This window comes from Phalacrocorax carbo, chromosome 1, assembly GCF_963921805.1.
Source record: "Phalacrocorax carbo chromosome 1, bPhaCar2.1, whole genome shotgun sequence".
Taxonomy (NCBI): Eukaryota; Metazoa; Chordata; class Aves; order Suliformes; family Phalacrocoracidae; genus Phalacrocorax; species Phalacrocorax carbo.
In genome coordinates this window covers 70,892,702-70,905,456 of record NC_087513.1, presented here as the reverse complement: position 1 = coordinate 70,905,456, position 12,755 = coordinate 70,892,702, and positions in this window count along the sequence as shown.

Here is a 12,755-nt window from a genome sequence, read left to right as displayed (position 1 = left end):
CCTCAAGGTCTGCAGCTATCTGAATCTGACATTTTGACTTGGAGCTGTTTCTACTAGGAGTCAGAAAAAAAAAAATCTCATTTTCCATTTAGTCATTCCCAGCATGTTTTGCTTATGATTTTTTTCTTCACTCTGTCCCTGCACTAAGAAGCCATTGAACCATCTGTAGTATTCAGATAATAATTTTCTTTTAGCTGTAGCTATATAATTCCACTAATGAGGGCTACTGGAGAGTCTGCTATCTTCCATTTCCAAAGACATTATTATAGTTTGATCTTTTGCATATGCAGGCATCACTCCACCTTATAGATGTGGTTAAATGTGTAAGAGACCATTTCTTAAAGAAACACTGTACTGGAGCAATGTATATAAACACCAAATGGCGTAACTACTGAGAAATACCATTTTAGAGAGTTTGAAACTGTTTACCAGATGACAGAATTTAGACAGCAGTTTTGGCTATAAGAAAATAATTTTAAAACAGTCTGGAAAAGTTAAAAAATATTTTGCTTTAAAATTTTTCAACCTACTGTTTAAACATTGTTTTCGCTTTAAAATCCACCAACATTTATTATTTCGTTTAAGAAATGAAGGAGTTAAACTCCATCTAAAAGAAATAGTACAGCTTACACGTCCCTTTAATTTTTCCTTTATAGTAGAAAACCCCAGATAAAATTCCTTTTGGTAATTAACCAACATTTGTTCCCATTTTTGAACTGAGATTATGAACCAAAAGACCACCTTTAGATCACACCCATCCAAAAAGGCAGCATTACTAATCACAGCAATAGTTCAGACTCTCCAAAGGGCCAGACCTCAGACTTAGTTTAGGGAAGTCCCTAAGAACTTAATATGATCAAGATAATTACTCAGCTAGTAGCTGGACAACCTTCAGACGGCCTTTTCAGGATTTGCACAGTGCTCCCTCTGCAGAAAGAAGGTGATGCAAGAATCTGCTTTGTAGCCTTCGTATAAGGGTCCTTGTGCCAGCACTCTACACTGAGTTCATGCTCACCTTCTTCTCAAATAAAAATTATATGTTACATGTAAGAGATTCCTGATAACTCTTCATAATATGACCTGTCTGTGCCCTTTATAAGCAGGCAGCCTCTGCTGTCAGCCTCTGCTGCCACAATAGTCTCTCCATTCATGTCTGAAGTCCTCCAGCACAGAAGTGCCTTCTTAAATGGAGAGAGCATTTTGAAAATGCATTCCTCAGTTTGATGATGAAAAATGAATATGAAAATAAAAGAATTCCTGTCGTTTCCTTGTGTACAAGGCTCTCCTTGCAAAAATCAATCCGTGCCATTTTGGAACAGTATCACTAATGAAATTACCATAATCAAGAACTGCAAAGGCATCGATCACTAAACGCAAAGGTAGTAACAGCCTTGAATGAGATTCTGATGCCACTGAAAACTTACAGAACCTGGCCAGGATTTCTCTCTCTACCATCAAATAATCCCACTGAAAAGCTAAACATCTCAAACTATAAGCAGGTCATAAATCCAAGGTCATGGTTCTACAAGACACTGGCCCCTAATAATGTAATAAAAATGTTATGCTATCCAGACCGAAAACGAACTTGTCTTGCCAGTTCAGATTCATTCAAAAATTCATCCCAGTATACTTCCTGCCAGATCATCTATCGTCTACCCTACAACCAGAACAAAGCACAAAGCTGGCAGCAAATTGTGTGTTCTCATTATTTTAACAGAAATAGCACTAATCATAGCTTTGTGATGGATCCAGACCAAATTTTTAAAGACAGATGATTCAAAGATGCGCAGAGCCAGTATGGATGAAGTTGGAACTATGACCTCATTGACTTTGCTGAGATGATGTGTGATGCTAAACACAAAAAATCTTACTTGGATTATGCCCAAACCACTCTGTAACTTCATCCATGAAGGAACATGAATCAATGATCCTTCTATGCAGTTCAGTCATGCAACTGTGGATAAATTTGTACTAAATTTTCATATGCATCTCCTAGATTCACCTGTCAGGTGCCAGAGAGCTTAAATTGTGCAGTGTCAGTAAATGTGCATGTAATTATAGATGCAATGTTTTTGTCCAGCACACTTAAAAGCTTCACAGACTCAACCTGTCTCATTGTTCTTGGGAATTCCGGATGTCCAAACTTCCTAATTAAGCATTCCATAGTCTTCACATATTTTCACTCTGTGAACCCATAATGACTTGCATAGCTGAGGCCCCTCAAACCCACATCTCAAGGTTATGCAGTAAGAGCTGTACCCCAGTTACCCTGATTTAAAGACAATGTGTGTGGATTCACTTGAAGGACCAGGACCAGATTGGGCAAAGCAAATAAAATGGAATAAGTAATTAAGAGAAGGATGTATCAAATGAGACCCTACAGGTATTTTCCATCTCCAATGGCTAAAAGTCACTCTCTTCATTCCCCCAATAAGATCTGAGGCAACAAAAAGCCTCCAAAGACCTCACTCTTTCGCTAATGTCCAAAATGGTCTTTGTTTGCGTAGAAACAACGTAGAAAGATATAAAAATAGGCTTAAATTAGCATATTGCCAAATTGGTCTACTGTAACAAGTGCTTTGAAGTCTGGCGTGCTGACTGATTCCCCACAGGAAGTTGAGTACTCTGAAAACAATTAAGAACAAAAAAGGGGCGGGGGGGAGGAGAGAGGGAGCAGGCGAGTACAGTAGTTAAATTAAGCAAAGTGAGCCCTGGAATAGTCAAGGGACTAAACAAGCCATCGAATCACTTAATAATAGCACTTCTTTAGCAGCGGAGATAGAAAACACCAACTGGATTTTTAGAAACTGAGACATTAAGGCTTGAAAAAGCAGAATGACAGAAGTTTAAATTAAATAAATGAAAATTACTTCAGAATATAATAGAAGGTAATAAGGCACCAAAACTGCCAGTAGTTATAGTAGCTAATCCTGGTTTCTAAAATTGATCCTAATGTAAAAGCATTGTGCAATTTAAAAGTAATAAACATAATAATCCCTGCCATTTTACATAATAAATAAATCTTAACTACGTTTCCCATTTGTATAAAGCCTTGTGAAATGACACATTTGGTTGTTAAAAAAATCCAAATGTTTGCTTCGCAAGGACATTATGGTGATGCAGTGGAATATTTCTTGAGGGGGAAGGTTAAAATATATTTTATAGGCAGTACTGAGTAAACATAACTATATCTGAAAAACCTCACATGCCACACAAAGAAAGACCTTTCAGATTATACAATAAACATTTTACACTGTGGAATACCTTCTCTATAACGTTTTGTCTACACTGAAATGCCTAACTGCATGCTGAAAGATGCTTACTATTATTATTAATGTTACAGTAGCATGCAGGGGAACTACTCTATAATTAGCAATGGTATCTGTCCCAAAAAGCCTGTGATGTACATAACCAAACAGGTAAAGGTTTCACCATCTGTGTTTTACCAAATAGGAATGAGGTGCAGGGAAGATTAAAGGCTTACTCCAATTAAGCAGTGAATCTCCAAGTAACTGATGGTTTCCAGATCAGGTGCCAAATTACTGGTCTAAGGGAACAGAAGGCTATGGTTCAGCTGGGACCTGAACCTACATCCTTGTCTTCCCTGTGCATGGCTTAGCGCAAACTAATCAGAAACTAATTCTGTTCCTTTGGACCCTCTCTTTACAAGCCTCCCCTACAGGCACTCCCGTACCTCCAAGGTGTGGCACTCGAGGGGCATTACAGTAATGTAGCTCTCCATCTCACCGGAAGATACATCTCAAATGTGCAAGAGAGGGCCTTAAGCCTCAAGAACTTCACTGGCTTTTCCCCCGCTAACTTCTGCCCCGCAGAAGGTGCCTCTCTGTTTTGGTCATCCCCACTACAAGAGTTAGGACACAGTTATACTAATTTTTAAAAACTTTGGTAACTAACTTTCAATAACAAGACTTCAGTAACTAACCTTTCTGGTTGCCAAGAAGAGTTGTGGAATCTCCACCTTTGGAGGTGTTCAAGACTCAGCTGGACAAGGCCCTGAGCTAGCTGACCTAATTGGACGTGCTCTGAGCAGGGGTGTTGGATGAGATGACGTCAGAGGTCCCTTCCAGTCTACATTACTTTACCATTCTTAATCGTTATGTATTTTTACTTCAGGTGTCTTCCTTGACATGCTAAAAGAGTAATTTCTTTCAAACCCCCACCCAACATATCCTACAGAAAAGAGTCCTTCAAGGTACAAAGGAGTACTATGAAAATGAACTCGATATTTCTACAAAGTATGTCTGCTGATAACATGTAAGTCTGTACCCCTTCTAAGTCTTTCTAAAGTCCTAAAGAGAGATAGGCATTTATTCTTTGTTCTCTTGCAACTCAAAGCCCGTACAGTATGCGAGAACTCTAAACACTGAGGTTGTAGGACAAGCCAGGAGACCTCAACAGCCTAAAGAATCACCTTTATTGTACAGTAACCGTTCTTTGAGAATGTGTTATTATGGATGCCACTATAGAAGATCAGTAAGCATTATCCTGTCAGAATAGCAGCTTTGAGAAAATCCAGCTGCCTTGAATACTGATTTGTGTTACTGTATTCCCAAATTTAGTAAGGAAAAGCTGGAGAGCTTAATACTGACATTCACACTTCTGGCCAAAGTAACATGTGTCAGAAAGAATAATTTGAAGTGGGAGATCTACAGAACTCTCGCGGAAGGGACTTCTGCACAGGTCTTGCTATCTTTTGGTTCCTCTCTGGACTATCTAACCACTACACAGACTTTAAAACAGCAATACTGTAAAATGAAAGAAAAACCAAGTAGTACTTCTCTGTAAGTAAAAAACTTTTCTAGACATAATCTAGAAAAGCTAAGTGAGAGGGAAACCTGTTCAAGATGAGGTTGGAGAGACTGTAGAGATTAAGTCTTGTTTTATGGATGAGACTCCATTCAAAGTTTTCTTGGCTGCCTCTATCAAGAACCTTCTTCATTTTGAAAAGTACCTTCTAATTTTCATGTCTTGTCTCAAGACTTCCTGGTCATCTCGGAACAACATTTTTGTAAAGAGCTCCAGTTTTTATCACAGAAAATTATCAGGTGAGGAGAAAGGAGCAGGGTGTGATCTAGCCAGGGCTCTGTGAAGTTTGGTGGAAGAGATCTGAAAACAGAGTAGGAATCTAACACACTTGCACTACTCAGTTCAAAAGCCACCACATGAATGTCACCATATCACCTTCAAGCTTGAAAATCACCTCAGCTGGAACTCTCCTTAGACCGTATGAAATATCAGCATTTGTTTGCTACCATTCCTTTTATTGATTGTTCTCACCTTTTTATTATTTCCTCTTCTTTCTTTAATATTATGTATTAATATTGCAGTACCATCTATAGCAACAAATTAAAATTGCAGCCACCATCAGAAATATAATCCTGTTACACTAGGTTCTGTACAAATCTCACCAGTAATAAGATACAGTCCCCTGCTCAAAGTGGCAAAAAATATAGGTGGTGGAACAAAATCAAAGCAAAAAGAGGTAGCCCAGCTCATGCCACACATCAAAAGTAGAATAGGTTTCCTAATTCCAAGTCCAAGGTACCACATGAGTTTAATTTTTTCTTTGGCACTTTGCATTTTGTCTCTGTCTTTTCTTCTCCTACCTTACAGCTGACCGTTTATGCCTGTGAGTGTATGAGAGTGGCATGTGTGACTTACAACTCCAGTTGCAGTTATAAAACTTAGTTTTAATGAGCAAAGCAAGCAATTGCTACTCTTGGTCAGAGCTACCTGTAATCAGATTCTCACACTAACAAGTCCTTGCTAATGAAGGCCTATCTGACAGTTTTTGGTGCCTCCCTAATATAACTACATAAAACAGGCCCAGAAGTGGGCCAAGTGAGCCCACATGCCTGCAAAGAAACATCAAGTCCCACTGGATAAGGCTTCTTTGTTTACTAGAGTCAGTTACTGTCCTGATAGAGGGGGAAAAAAAAAAATAAATCAAGAGAGCTTCACTTTGGATGCATTCCTGGTCAGCACTAAACATCTTCCTGGGTAGCAAGTGAGAATATAGGAGACTTTAAATGCTTTCTTTGAAAGTAGAAAAATATATCTTTTAAGCAATCAAGCGTTAACTGTGAGAATTAAAAATATCTGTTCCATATGTTCAAGTCCCAAGAAAAGTAATATTAAGTATGTACAAGAAAGTTCAGGTAGGAAGAGCAAATGATTAAAATAAAAGTCCCTTGGGTCGAAACGCAAGAGTAGTGGACATAGATAAAGTACCAGGGAGAGGAGATGAAATACAAACAGGATGTGCTGTGGTGTCCAAATGAGACACATTACTAAAAAAAGTGTTGCATCATTAACCACTCCATCAACTGGCTCTGCCAGGACTGCAGTGGGCTTTCTATTGCCGACACCAAGTCCACTGACAGCACAGAGACCTTGGAGAATACGAGGATCTCAGATCAGCCTCTGGTATGTTTGATAGTCTCAATACTTCAAAACAGAGGAGGGAGAAAATTAATAATCAAAGAGAAACAGCAGTTATACTAGCAGCTGAAAAACAATTTCAGTTGCGTGATGGGTCTCTCAATACATGACTGAGGTTGGTATCTTCTGTACTGGTATCTCAATGGCCAGTTAGCCCCCAGTCTTCAGTGGATGTGACTTGTGTTGTCCACAAGTTGCATTGCTTCTGATGCTGGTGCAGGTCTCCAGAAGTCACCTGGTACTCTCCACAGAAAACATCCCAAGAGCCTTTCAATATCCCAGATCAATAGTTCTGACCAGAACCTGTACACTCAAACTAAAGTGCTGAATGCCACCAGTTTGCCCTGCAGCCCCTGGAAGCTGATCATCTTCAATGGCTCTAGCATCAGTCCCCTAATGATGAGCCCTGTCTGGCCTCTATGGCATTCTTCAGTACACAGGCCACTGTGTGACCAATCACGGACTTTCTTGAGTAGCTCCAGGCTCCAGTTTTAAGCACTGTTGGAACTATTAATTCAGAGGGGGTGGTTCTAGATAAACGAGAAGTTTGTATATGCCTAGTTAAATGTTATCTGTAGGTAAGTGCACAGAAAATCCATTGGGTCCATTGTAAAAAGAATTAATTGTAGCATTTTACAAAACAAAATATTTTGATTTCTCCAATCAGAGCAATTTTTTTTCAGTTTGTTTCAAAAAGTATTTAAAAAATATTTATTCAGATCTAAAAAAAATTATTCAATTTTTAAATTACTGGTTTTAAAGGTTGCTGTAGAAAACACACAAGTTTTTCTATTCCACTGCAAAGCTCATTCCATGTAAATTGTCAGACAAAATTCTTAGTAACTGAAAGAGTTAAAGTAAAAATACCTTTTAGTCTTACTTTGTGGATTACACAAACACAAATGTGGATTATTTACTTTGTGTGTTTTGGGTTTAGTCATATTCACTCTTTCATTTCCATGTCAGTGAAGTAGCCAATACCTCCTTTAGCATGGTTTATGCTTTCACACACAGAAAAAGCCACCAATGAGAATGAGAAAATCATGGTTAAAAATAGGATACTCTTGATTGCAATCCCACAGAGACTGGCAAAAGAACTTGGGGACACGATGCTCCTATTAGCCTGTTTGTTTTTAATTGACTAGATTTCAAGTTGACAGTGTCCCTTTTAGCAGCGTACAGAACAAAACAGCACCACATGGCCAGCAGGATCCATTTTAAAGCGGTGCTGTCTTATGTCCCCTGCTGAGGATTGCACCATATGAGCCATCAGTAACGCCAAGTCAAAGGCCAACCATCAATAAAGCTCTTGCTGCGATCAAGAATATGTAAACAATGGACCAGCCACTTCTAGTGGTAGTTACAGCAGAGTTAAAGCTGAAGTAGGGTGGCAACTACCTGACAGTTTTTTTTCCTCTGAGATTTTACAAAATATAATATTTTATCTGGACACTCTTGCTTGTAGTAAATATTTTAGTGGAGACTGTATTCTGCACGTACTTAATTAAACAAATAGAATATGATGGAGACTACTTGTCTAGATACAAAGCCTATGAAAGTCAGTGGGAACTTTTCCATTCAAATCACTGGTCTCTGAATTAGGTCTATAGTCAATACATTGTAACCCAGACACCATAGCGATGAGAACTAAATAAATAACATACAGATGTGTCCTCTCCCATTAAATACACTCTTAAAAGTACACTTTTATTAGCACAGTTCAACACATCTGGGCTGAGCTTCTCCTTGTAGATGTACATGTGCCTGGAGCTAAAAGTTCCTACAATGGAAGTTCACTGACAACGGGTTATTATTTCAGAAGGGAAAGACCCATAGAATTTAATAGGGGTTGTTGCTTTTCTTCATCCTTCTTACATTCCTGCTATAGGATGGATTAAGCTTTCTGTTGGAAGGATTTACTTCTATGTATCCTGGAAGAGTTTCCCTAAATCCTGTTAGCTTCATTTTGCAGGGTGGGTTTCTCCATAATTTGTGCACCTATAAGACTTAACTGGACAAATTAAGAAAATCATATAAACCCCTTTGCAAGGACATACTTTCTCTGACCTTAACCAACTGTTTGTTGCCACCCGTCCCTGTACATGACTCATCCCATTCTGTCACATTACTATTGACAAGGACATATAAAGCCACAAAAGAAGCTGATGGACATCCGCTCCAGAGCATTAGCTACCTTGCTCCATGCTTCTGAGATCTGACTGTGCCTTTTGACAGCTCTCTAAGCACATTTCCCCATTTCTAGAATGAAACTGAACCTTTGCACTTTATTATTATTATTATTGTTCTCTTTCAGCAAAAAGGTAATTGGGCATGAAAAGTTCAAATCCATTAAATAAAAACTCAATTTAAAATATTTTCCAACCACCAAGCAAGGTCCTATTCATTATGCTGACACTGTACTCCACCTCTGTGCCAAGTGGATCACTCAGAGATGCCCCCCACCACTTTCCTGGCATTTTGTGTGACAAGTAAATCTGCTGTGCACACATTGCTTTATAGGGCATCCCAGTTTTATGTAAACACAAGCAACATTTTTTTACAGCACCTTTAAATTCCCAAGTTGAATTCTGTAACTATTAAGATACTTTCAAGTAAACTATTCACGCTGTGTCTCTCCTCTGTATACTGTGGCAGACAGGCACAGCTTCTGAGTTTTATTTCTGCTTCTTTACTCACTTTAGCTTTTTGAACAGACTCAGCCCTGTTCAGATTACCCTACTGCTAAATACAAACCATCAAATGTATTTACTTATCAAAAACAATAGCGGACAATTAAAATATAAATTGCATAGTTCTCTAGGAACCTCAGCAGAAGAATTCAGATGTCGCAGTTACCCGGTGCCTTATTAATTTAAAAAAGCAAAACAAAACATTCTAACGCTTCAGCCACGGGTTAAATACTCTGTTTTCACAAAGGCCACTTTTTCCATAAAGTTTAATTTTAGTACAATTTTACTGCACAGAGATGCTATTTTGCCTTAATATCCATTATAAATTTCTTCTTTAAAGCTAGCAAAATATTTTTCCCCTACAACTCAATCTGCCAGAGATGCAGAGCACAGCTATTTTATTCTTCACAGGCCCAGTCCTGAAACCTAATAAAAAAGCCAAAGAGGGACATCTAGTGGTACCATGCACGAAAGAAGGAAAAACCTACTGCCATGCCTATGGACCTGAAAGAATCGCTCATTTCTCACCAGGAATGAAGAAAGGTTGAAGGGAAGACCAAAACTAAAGAACGGGAAAAGTCTGACCATTTTAATGTTTTCTAACACATAAGCACTTACACTGGTAATATACTTAACACTAAACTCCATTGGGCAACACAGAAAGATGAAGCAAAACAAAAGGAGAGCTAACAGTCATTCTTTTAAGTAAGTCCGATTCGTCTGAAGAGTTGGATTCCACAAAATGAACTGGCTCTAAACAAAAGAGACATAAACAAATGATGCTGCCACAGAACTCCAGACACAAAGAATGAAACTGCACCCTGGCTTTCACTTGCAGAACAATCCCAAGGAAAACCAAGAGGACCCGCGGAATTAATTTCATTTACCTTGAAAGTACACGGCTATATCATACTCCAACCGAGGGTTAAGCATCAACAGGAACTAAATTCCAGTTTGACAAAACCTCCAAATACTCACCCAATATAGGCAAATGATAAGATTTAGTGCTTGTCATTTGTATTAGTAGTGAACATTTCAGAATAATCATCATGAAGTCCTCATGAAATATTAGTGGAATAAGCCAACTGCCAGCTAACAAGGCAGATCAGCAGCACTGGACACTTCTCCCAGCTGAAGACAAGGAGAGATTGACAGCAAACTCCAAACTGCAGGAGAGAGAACAGAAGAGCTGAGTAGCAGAAGCCATGTGGACCCAGCCAACTTTAGTACCACAGAGTGTCTGTATTTGTAAAAAACTGCGTCTTTCTTATGAAAACACCCCTTAAGAGTACAGAAGGGACACCCACATGAAGAGTACTAAGTTGCCAGCCCTGCTCTCAGAAATGCAGCCTGTAAGACGGACCACACCTGCTCACAGGTTTGATGTGAAAATCGCATTGTAAACAACTTTGTGTTGTATAGCTACCTGGTATTAAATAAATGAGGCAGCCAGGCACGCTAGAACATAACTACAGGCTTGTTAAGGAAAACTGAGTTTTTCGTGTCCCTTTCTATCAAAAGTGGAAGCAGATGAAGTTCTACCTTTATAGCAATTTTATAGATGTCTCTTAGACACCTAGAAATTAACAATTTTAACCTACCTTGAGCACTTCTGTAGCAATTCCACATACACCAATCCCTACAGCTCCTCTGTAAAGCGAAGGTTAAAGAGACCTCAGATATTCTTCCAAGAAATGTGGGACAACCTACAGTGCTGAATCCTTTCTGCCCAGCTCCAGGCAAACTCACCCTTGCTCTGAAGGTCCTTTCTAATTTCCATGAACGTATTGCAGTGAAAAGGGATACTTTTTCACAAATTTGAAAACAAGTGTCATATATGATTTTCCATGCAAAAAAAAAAAAAAAAAATCATCCTCCCCAGTGCTGTAGGTGTTATGCCATTTTAGGGCAGTTTCATAGGCTGTTCTTCGTAGTCACACAGTGTCACTCCTACTTCCCACAGCAGTGGCCTGTGTGCCACAGGTGCCATAAGAGGCGACTGATTAAACAGAATTAGCTACCAATTGACTCAGCCCATGGGTCATCTCCATTCTGATTTGAGGTATTTATAATCCTATTTGCAGATATTTAATGACTGGATGGACGAGGAAAAACATTCTTAAAAATGAATTTATTTTAAATAGAGATAGTAAAGTGGGCTTATAAAATAAAACCATAGAAGCAGAAAGCTACCTGCCTCTCATAACGCTTCATCTACTAGTCTTCATCTAGTTTGCTGCTTGATGCTGTGCTAAGCTATCATTAAAGTATTTCCCTCCTTTCAGTCCTCCCTTTCTTTTTTTTCTTCCTTATTGTTTCTGCAGGACTGACACTACCTTCTGAATTTATTCCCCCTCACTGGACAACCAGTACCCATGAGACAAACACTCTTCCTTTTTTCTTTTATTTTTTTTAAAGACAGGTTTCTTGGAACTTCCTCTTCTTAAGCTCTCTCAGAAGTCCACCAGCACATATGAGATGTAAAATAAAAGAAAGATGCTGTCAGTGGCGATGCACCCAGGGATCTACCAGCAAAGAACTAGATATAAAAGCATTCAGTTGTGAAGATTATGTAGCCACTGCTAAAATAATGTCGTTTAATGCATAAAAATAAATTACTTTTAAATGTGTTTCTATGAAAAAAGCAGCCACCTGGCATGCAGGTCAGTACTTGGAAATGCTGTGTCAAGAAATGGAGGGTGACTAGTGAATAGGACCCAGCCACCATTCCCCTGCCCATATTACAACTCAGTAGGCTTTGAAGAAAGTGTGCTGGAGTTGTCATTTTCCACTCTTCTGTAAACATTCACTTCAAGATGCTTCACTCCAGGCTACCAAGGGATGCCCTACATAACTGTAGCACTACTTATAAATTTTATGACATAGGATCATGGTTGCAACCTCATACATTGCAAGCATTTGTGCAGAATACAGTCCCACGTGCGCATATTCACATAACATATATTTCTAAGAATGCTTAATTAGCACTATTATGCAGAAAAAAACTTCAGGCATTATACCTCGTATTTCTCACGCCTACTTTTAAAACAGAAGAGTAGTTATTTTTTTACATGTGGAAAGTGGCTTTAAATTTTTGGTTTTTCCAAGAGCGTACAGGAGTAAAGAGCAGAGTGCTTTGTAGGAGGAAAGCACTGTTTAAAATATTTCATATTCCTCCTTGCACTGCAATAATTTAATAACTGCCTCGATTAGAAAAAAAAAAACAAACAACGAACAAATCCAACAAAAAGAACCTCTGCTGTTCTTAAAGACTACATTTAGTGTGCATATATTCCAGAGAGAAACAATGTCACAGAAAGGAGTGAATCAATGCCTGTCTCCAAAAGTCTCTGAATGAAGATCACGCGTCTTCCCGGAAGTCATGCTGTGATTAAACTAACCTCAGCAGAAGGGCAGCCACTCCATGGCACATTTTCCACTAGAGGTCAGGCTGAAGGAGCTAATGATCTATGTTAGCCTTCAAAATCTATGAGTGGGAGTTACTAATCAAGATTTGGAAGTGTGAAAATCAGTATTTAATTAATACTGCTTTGCTTCACTTAAAGTGAATCACAGAGACGTATATTTCTAAGTGTCCAACAG